Genomic DNA, 9,145 nt, shown 5'->3' on the forward strand with positions numbered 1-9,145 from the left:
CCCTGCCCTTTGGCTCCCCAGTTGACCCAAAGGAGACCCAAATGAGGAGGGGGTCCCGGCGCCCCCCGTGGTGTGGATGTTGGGGACCGCGATCCGGTGGGCTGGACCGTGGGAGCGGGCCGGGACCCCGCGCCAGTCGCCGCCGCCGCTCAGCTGTTTGCTATGGGGTTTGTCGTGCCCTCCGTGGCCCCCGCGCACCGCGCCCAGGCCCAGCGCGATTCGTTGGCGGGAGTCACGTGGCTGTAATCAGCTGTGGCCAGCCACGGGGCGCCGGGGCGCACCCACCCCAACCGGGGTCCCCAAGTTGTCCCCGCGGAGCACGGGGCGGGAGCTGGTAGGCGTGCTGTTGCCACCCCGTTTTTGCTACGCGCCGCACAGGTCGGAGGACAAACGAATCGAACTAACTGCGAGTTGGAAAATCAGAGTACTACAAAGACCTGTTTACTCCAGACCCCTGCCACTCCCCCTTTCCGGGGGTGGGGGGGATTTAATTAGCCAGAGGAGGTGTGCCGCCCTTTTATGTTTAAACTTTTTTTATATACCGAGCCTTGTAGGTAATCTGAGGATGTTTATTCCCAATCTCTTGAGATGGAAAACCTGAAGTGAACGCAGGCTAAACTTGACCTTTTGGAAAAGAATTTTTGTGGATGAAGCAACTGGGGGAGAGAGACTGTTGGCCAAGTTGGCATAATCCTATGTAAGGTTTAACTGCAGCAGCAGCATTCCAACAAAGAAATCAAAAGCATGCCGGATTTGCAGGGGTCATATTTGTGCCAGATGGGGATGTGTCCCCTGCAAATTTATCGTGTACCAGTACTGTGTTAGATGCAAACAGAATTGCAAAGAATTTACCTTTGCTTTGTTTTTTCCCCCTTAAAAGATTACAGTTTAGGGCAACAAATGTGCTTGGCACAGTGGATTGTGATAAGAGTTGTATGAGCTGCCAATAAAATGATTTTTAAAAAAGATTACAGTTTAGTAGTAAAGTCATGGGCAAATGAAGTGAGGTTACAATAACAAAGTTAAATTTTGGTAAATGTAAGAATTAATAAATGGGCCGGTGACTGGGAGTGGATTAGGGCATATTCCAAAGCAGATTGGCTTTGATGAGACCAGGAGATCTCATAGGCTTTGGGGCACTGGGCAGACCAGTTTAGGAAGAGTAGATCTGGAGCCCTTACAAATTATTGAGAAGGGGAAGCCTGTGGAATTTAGCACATAGGAAATTTCCACACATCCCCATTACCTTTCTGCAAGCCAGGTAGAATGTTAGCCCTTGGAGGGGCTGAGGGAGGCTATAAATGTAATCACACCCTGGCCCAGTCTAAGTATAGACTCTGTGGATGTTTGGTTTTGTTTTATTTTGAAGCTTATCTCTTGCAACCATCTTATCAGAAGAGAGCCAGGGATCACGTGCTCCAGTAAATTATTTAGCTCTGGGAGCATTGGTTTTGCTTGGAGGGGGGGGGGGACCTAAGTCAATTGGATTTCACAGTAGCTTTTTAAAAACAAGGCTAGTGAAATAATTGTAGCTTCTTTTAAAACATTTGTTCGGGAGAATCATTGGCAATTTCTTCCCCTAGACATTATCTTAGACTTTGCTTTTTCTCTGTTTAGTTCTGGGAGGTTTAAAAATTGTAGAAAAGGAAATAAGGTAAAAAAATTACGTCTAAAAAATTGATCCATAAAAATTCACAAATTTTTATGAGACATGAAGCTAGTCCTCAATATACTGAGATGTGAAGGTATCCCTAACTCTATTTGTGTCCAGAATACTGTTTTTAAGTCTCACAGTGCCTAAGTAGTTAGATAATGCATGCTGGTGGGTGCCTTAGTGGTTAAAAGTGCTGGACGCTAACACAGATCTACAGTCCCATCCCACAAGCCCCTCCAAGGGAAGATTTATAGCCCTGGGAATCTTGTGGACAGTTCCACTCTAGTTCTATGTCAGAAGAGAGCTCGAGAGCAGAGGGTTATGTATGTTAATATCAATGTCCTTGGTAATCTATGTAATAATGTCTGCCTCGTGTAGAAACTGAACCTTAACTCTGGCATGAACTTGTTACTTTGCAATGGAAACTAGGCAGTCCCTCAGTGAGAGGTGTTTTTGACTCAGGGCATTGCATCATCACTTACTTGCCTTGCCAGAAGGTATGTTTGGGCAATCACCAACTCGGCTCGTCCAGCTGACTCAGTTATAGACTAGCCTTGTTCTCTCGTGGTGACTAAGTATTTCAGAAATACAGTGAAGCTTTAAAACAATAAGGTATTGATAATGAAGATGGGGGTGCAAATCATTCACTTAGCAGTTATTCAGTTCTTGTCAGATGAGCTGATTCCACAACTGCAGTGTCATTTGGCAGCAAAGGGAAGTGGTCAGCTGTTGCCAGAGAATTAAAAACACAGTATCTAATGGCCCTGAAACTTTAGCTTCGTGTAAGATACTGTACAAAATGGGAAATTGCTTTTGTGGATCTATATCTATATCGCAGTAAACTTGTGGAAGGCAGAACCTGTGTAAGGTGGAAACCTGTTCGAGAAGGAAAATTACTTTTATTCCACTTGTGTAGAGCAGTGGAAAAGTGGTCAGCCTAGATTGTATCAGGCCAAAGGCAGAAGGTTTTTAAGACCCTGAAAACACGCTACTGCCACGTTCTGCTCTCACAGGTTTCGATGCATTTTCCCTTGTAGACTTCCAGTAGAATTTCACTACAAATCTGAAGCCAGCTGATGAAATTACCATAGCGAGTCAAATGTTCATTATTGCTGTCTGTAACCCAGCATGGTTCTTTTAGGTTGCTTCCTTTGTTCAAGAAAGAAGACTGACAACTACTTACAAGCATGTTTTTGCATGTTTCCATTGTGTTAGAATCACTCCAAAGGGAAACCTTCCCGGAAACGAACAGATTCCTTCAACTTTCTGATCCCTGCTAGGAGAGCCCATGGTGTCTTGATTTTACTTAATATCTTCTAGGGGGACCGGGGTAAGAAACCGTTAAGCTCAATCTGTACCAAGTGGGGCTGCAGCTGCATGGGGTTTACTTGGCTGCAGTTATGTAAGCATTTCACCTGCCCTTTAGCCTGCAGCCCTACCCAGGAATGCATATTTGAACTGTGAACTTTTCTGTTAGCAGTCAGCACTTAAAAGCTTTTGCCATCCAGGGACTTTAGCCCCCTTTCACAGGTGGCGTTGTGAGCTGCTCACTGGCTAGGCTGCTAAGCACAGTTGAGCCACTGAGTCAGTAGATGGTCGTGGTCTTATGTCAAAAGCTGTCTGTTTTGTGGTGTCCTTGGACATAACCCTGAGGGGGAGTGTGAACTGGGCGTTTTTCTCTGAGATGCAAATACCTGTAGTTCTTATCCAGGGTATTTAAGAATGGGAAGTGGAGAATTCTGTTTACCTAGCTTGAAACTAGTTGTGTATGCATGGTGACTTAGTGGTTTTATTTTGGGCTGAGATAAGCAAGGTCAGCAGTTTGAAGCTATTTGCTCTGCTGTGAAAGATGGGGCTTTCTATTCTGGTAAAGTGTTGCAGTCTCAGAAACTCACAGGGGCAGGTCTACCCTGTCCTGTAAGGTCCCTCACTGTAAGTTGGCATCGACTTGATGGCAGTGGGAGCTTGACACTAACTTAACCTGTATTTTATGACTTAGCACTGTGACTTTTCTTCTATTTATAACTTTTGTTGTCTCTAGATTGCTAACCCACAAGGCTGGTAATTCAAATCCACCAGCTGCTCTGCAGAAGAAAGATGAGGCTTGTCTGTGCCTGTAAAGATGTACAGCTTTGAAAACCCTCTGAGTTGGTATCAACTTACGGGCAATGGGTTGGTTTGGAAGTTGGTTCGTTTTCGTTTCATATTCTTTCTGGCCTTTGTTTTTCTCATGGTTAGTAAACGTAGAGGAAGTTCCTGGGTAGTGGCAAATACTTAAGTGCCCCAAGAAGATGCCTAGGGGGAAGATGATCGAGTTCCCAAAACAGCATTGCCCACCTTATGGTTGTTGTGAAGTGCTGTTGAGACAGTTCTGGGGTGTACCACCCCTCTATGTAGCCCAGTGAGACCCTGCGGGGTCCTTGGGGAACACCAGGCTGATGTGATGGGACTCACCCGGTGCCCAGGGTTGGAACAGTGACTGGTACACGGTATAGTAGGAGGGGCAAGCAGTGTGATACCAGCATTGCTGAACTCTTTTTCATTTACAGTCGACTAAGCACTGTTTCTTATTAATTGCCGTGAATTATCTCCTTTGTACTCCCAGAACCTAAAGTAGAAACTACTGCTTCCATTTTACAGATAAAGGAGCAGAGGGTACCTGCTCATGTTTTATTCAGCTGTTAGGGGGCGGAGTTGAGGTTTGAATTCCTCTAGTCTGACTTCAGCATGCATGCCCTTAATCACCACACTGTGTGCCTACCAGAGAGCACTGGGGGCGTAGTGGTTACTCATTGAGTCGCTACCCAAAAGGCCAGCAGTTGGAAACCACCAGTGGCTCCCAGAGAGAAAGAGGAGGCTTTCCCCTCCCTGAAGAAGAGTTTCAGTCTCAGACCCACAGGGGCCATTGAAATGAGTCAGAATCAAGTTGACAGCCGTGAGTTTGAGTTTTGAAAATTGTCTACAAAACATCCTTGTTTCCCTGAAGTTGGTGGCGTGGTTCCCGGCCCCCTCATTTGTTAGGGTAGGAAGACCTGTTCCGTAGGTTTTCTTTCCTGCCATCTTTACACAAGCACAAGTCTACGTGGAGTTTTTTTCATGGCATTACTGCGGGGGTTCAAGCCACCAACCTTGAGGTTGGTCGCACCAGAAAAAACTAAACCCATTGCTGCAGAGTCCTAGCAACCCTGTGGCCCAGAGCAGAGCTGCTCCACCGGGTTTCCAAAGCTGCCTCTTTCTCCTCCTAAGTGCTCCTGGTGGTTTCTAACTGCTGACCTTGTGGTTAACAACGAAAGGCTAAGTTAAGCCAATAATGCCTGTATCTCCCAAGCCATGAAAGCCCTATATGAGTATATGTTTGTGAAGTTGTTAAAAATAAACAAGTTAAAAAAATAAGCCTATGGATTATAGTTCTGTTCTGCATCACAGGGTCTCTGTCCTGTCCCCCTACCACCACCACCCACCACCACCTGAGTCAGAATCAGCTTGATAGTGGCCGATTTTGATTTTCTTATTGCCTACAGATCTATTCCTTACCTTCATGGACATTTTGTTTATGGCTACAGTAAAGCCACATTCTTTTGGGAAAGAAAAGGACTTAAAGTTGAGGGGGGAGGTATATTAGGGTTTGTGGCATCGTTTTGTAAATGGTTATTTACAAGTGGGAGTCAGTTCCCTGTGGCAACATTTCTCCAACAGTGTAGAACAATACTTGATTTAGAACAGTTGACAAACATTTATAGCATCTCTTTACTGCAAGAAGTATTTGGGGTAAGGGAAGGGGGAGGAGGAGGCGGCAGCAGCTGGATATATATTAGCTCTTTATAATCTTTATAGTTCATGTTGAACTAATTACAGAAAGTTAAGGATTTTAGCTAGAAAACTCGGAGAAAAGAATGACACTGAAAAACAGTTGTTTTTCTGAGGAAAAGCAGGAACTTTCCAATGGAAATGTTTCCTTTGTCAGAATTCTTTTTTAAAATAAATTTATTGGGGGCTCGTACAACTTTTAACACAGTCCATACATACATCTTGTCAAAAACATTTGTACATTTGTTGCCATCATCCTCAAAACATTTGCTTTCTACTTGAGCCCTTGGTATCAGCTCCGCATTCCCCCTCTCCCTCCCTCCCCCCTCCCCCTCCCTCATGAACCCTTGATAATTTATAAATTTTTATTTTATCATATCTTACACTGTCCAAAGGTGGGGTAGAAGAGGGAACCCATTACAAGGATCTGTATACAGTATAACTTTCTCTCTGGGGGATGGAGAACAGAAAAGTGGGTGAAGGGAGACGTTGGACAGAGTTCATTTTAAAGCCAGATCAGCAAGCCTTTCCTGTAAAGGGCCAGACAGTAAGGATTTTGGCCACCAACCCCAAGCTGCAGTGTCTGCCTAGAATGTCACCAAATGTTTAAAAAAAAATGGGGGCGGGGGGCATGACTTTGAATAAAATTTTATGGACACGAATTTGAATTTTATATAATAGCACAGGCTGCTATGAGGGAGTCCCCTCGATGGCAGTGGGTTAAGACACTTAAAGATGTAAAGTATTTTTGTGGGCTGTTCAAAATCAGGCAAGTTGGATTTGGCTCACAGGCCCTAGTTTGCACATTCCTGCTTTTGAGCACACTATTTAGCAATAATCCAAAATAGTAAAGACAATAGCATAGCTTACTTTTTAGTACATATACAAAATGGAAGTTATTAACCTGACATCAAACTAGAAAATCAAATAACCCATATTTCGTTTTTTACAAATAACGGGTCTGGAGGCTTTGTCCCATGGATTTTTTTGAAAGAAAAATCCTGGCTGAATGTGTCATGGCTAATTCTGTGCCTTTAAGACCTAAAATGGTAATTGCTTCATTTGGTAAAACAGAAATCCACATTTTTACATAGTAGCTAAATGTGCTCCTTTTTAAGGAGAGGAAATTGAAAATAAATAAACCTTTTCAGTTGAAAGGTTTGAAAGGAAGACTCACTGCCACCAGCTGGATTCCGACTCACAGTGACGCTGTAGGACAGAGTAGAACTGCCCTAGCCAGGTTCTGAGATTCTCCACTCTGGGAGTAGAAAGCCTCATCTTTTCCTCTCAAGCTGCTGACCTGTGGCTAGCAGCCCTACCGGAACCCACTATGCCCCAGGGCTCCTAAGAAAAGAGAAAATGTAAGGTTTAACTGGAGAGTTTGGTCTCATTTGTTGATAAACTTGAAATTCCGCCTGGTCACCTCTCAAACAGCCTGTGCAGCTGCTGCTGTTGCTAAGCAGAGGTGTCTGTTTCTACTCCTGTCGACCGACCTCCTTACAGTGGAACGAGACACTACCCAGCCCTGCTCCGTCTTCACAATTGTCATGCTCGCGTCCGTGCTGCGGCCACTGTCGGTCCATCTTGTTGAGGGCCTTCCCCTTTTTTGCTGCCCCTCTGCTCTACCAAGCATGATGTCCTCTGCAGGGTCTGGTTTCTCCTGGCAACATGGCCAAAGTACATGAGACAAAATCTTCCCCATTCTTGCCTCTAAGGAGCATTCTGGACATATTTCTTCCAAGACAGATTTGTTTGTTCCTTTGGCAGTCCATAGTATTTTCTGTATTCTTCACCAGCACCATACATTGTACAGTGTACATTCAAATAGACTGATTTTTTTTTTCAAATAGACTGATTCTTATTAGGTTTCCCTTATTCAGTGCCCAATGGTCATATTCATGAGGCAATTGAAACTACCATGGCATAGATAAGATGCACCTTAGTCCGCAGAGTAACATCCTTCCTCTTCAGTATTTTAAAAAGATCTTGTGCAGCAAATTTACCAATGCAATGCATATTTTGATCTCTTGTCTGCTGCTTCCATGAGCATTGATTGTGGGTCCAAACAAGATGAAGTCCTTTTTTTGTTTAGTTTGATGTTACCAGTCGGTCCTGTTGAGGATTGTGGTGTCTGTACATTCAGTTGTAATCCATACGGAAGGCTGCAATCCTTGATCTTTATCAGCAAGTGTCTCAGGTCCTCCTCACTTTCAGCAAGCAAGGTTGTATCGTCTGCTTTTTAGTTTTTAATAAGCCTTCCTCCATTGCTGATGCTGAATTTTTCTTCATGTAATCCAGTTTCTCCTGATGATTTGCTCAGCATACAGATTGAAAAAGTCTGTTGAGAGGATACAACCCTGACACACTCCTTTCTTGAGTTTAACCATGCAGTTTTCTCTTTATTTTGTTTGCATAACTGCCTCTTGCTTCCTGTGCAGGTTCCCCATAAGCTTAATGAAGTGTTCTGGCATCCCCATTCTTCTGAAGGCTATCCATAGTTTATTATGATCCACACAGTCAAATGTCTCAGGATAGTTAATAAAAATACAAGCAAAACATTTTCTGCTTCCAGCCAAGATCCATCTGACATCAGCAATGAAAATCCCTTGTTCTACACCCTCTCCTGAGAGGGGCCTGGACCTCTAAGCAGCTCCCTGTCAATGTACTGCTGCAACTGTGTAGGGCACGAAATGTATATTTATAATGCAGGTCCAGGGAAGCCTGATAACATGTTTGCACGCTGTGTCTTAACTTTTCCCCATGAAATTATTAACACTGCATTCTCGTTGGTGATAGCTTATTGATAGTTTGGTTAGTATAAACCAATACTAGGTAAACACAACAACAGTTTGAGTTGCTTAACCCTGAAGTGTTGATGCAGAAATATTTTTGCTCCCTAAAGACTTTTAACAAGTGATGTTTTGCTTCTGCTAACTTCCACTGTGTTCTAGATCTCTTTTAGCAAAGAAAAACAGCATTTTAGAGATGTGTATGCACAGATTATATCTATATACATGTATACACACAAGTAAAAATACTTGTGTAAAAGCAAAAATTAGACTGAACTTGAAGCAAAGGAAAGAAGGGCTATTAAAACCCTCTGCCCCTGTAGGAATAAAGAGCGTTCCTTGTGTCCGGTAGCAAATAGTCACAGCTATACACGTGTTAAAATTTTGAGCCAAAGATAAAGTGATGTAGATGAAGGTAATAGAAAAGTTCATTTGAGAGTGGGCTCAAAGTTCATGGGGAGGGCTCGCAAAAAAAAAAAAAAGTTCATTTGAAATCCAGTAGTTTTCCCACCAGCCCTCTTATCTGCTGTTACCCCTAAATGTGATTGGAAGACATTGCAAATATTTTACATTTTGAGGGAATAAGTTTTTAAAAAAATGTTGAGTCCCAGAATCCTAGCTAGAGGCTAAATATTCGCCATCAAAGATAGCAAGCCTAGATACTGTCCTAAGGGGTGGGGGTGGGGCCGTGCTTCCAGTTCCTTTCTGTTAGACCAGTATTATGAGGCATGAGCCAAATCAACTGCTCAGAGGTTTACTGTGGGCCTTGATCCTATGAGGAATGTCTTACATATCAAGGGTTGTAACCTGGAAAAATCTTTTTTATTTTTTATTAAAAGATCATTTTATTGAGGGCTCCTACAACTCTTACTGCAATCCATACGTCAGTTGTATC

The 9,145-nt window shown here is 43.5% G+C and overlaps 1 protein-coding gene across 1 annotated transcript in view; it reads left to right on the plus strand.

Moving 5' to 3' along the window:
* The window catches only part of YPEL5 (yippee like 5), a 14,715-nt gene that overhangs the window by 954 nt on the left and 4,616 nt on the right, over nucleotides 1-9,145 (plus strand). The window lies entirely within an intron of this gene.

The sequence above is a fragment of the Echinops telfairi genome, unplaced genomic scaffold, assembly GCF_000313985.2.
Source record: "Echinops telfairi isolate 266 unplaced genomic scaffold, ASM31398v2 ScPeMD7_10;HRSCAF=50, whole genome shotgun sequence".
Lineage (NCBI taxonomy): Eukaryota > Metazoa > Chordata > Mammalia > Afrosoricida > Tenrecidae > Echinops > Echinops telfairi.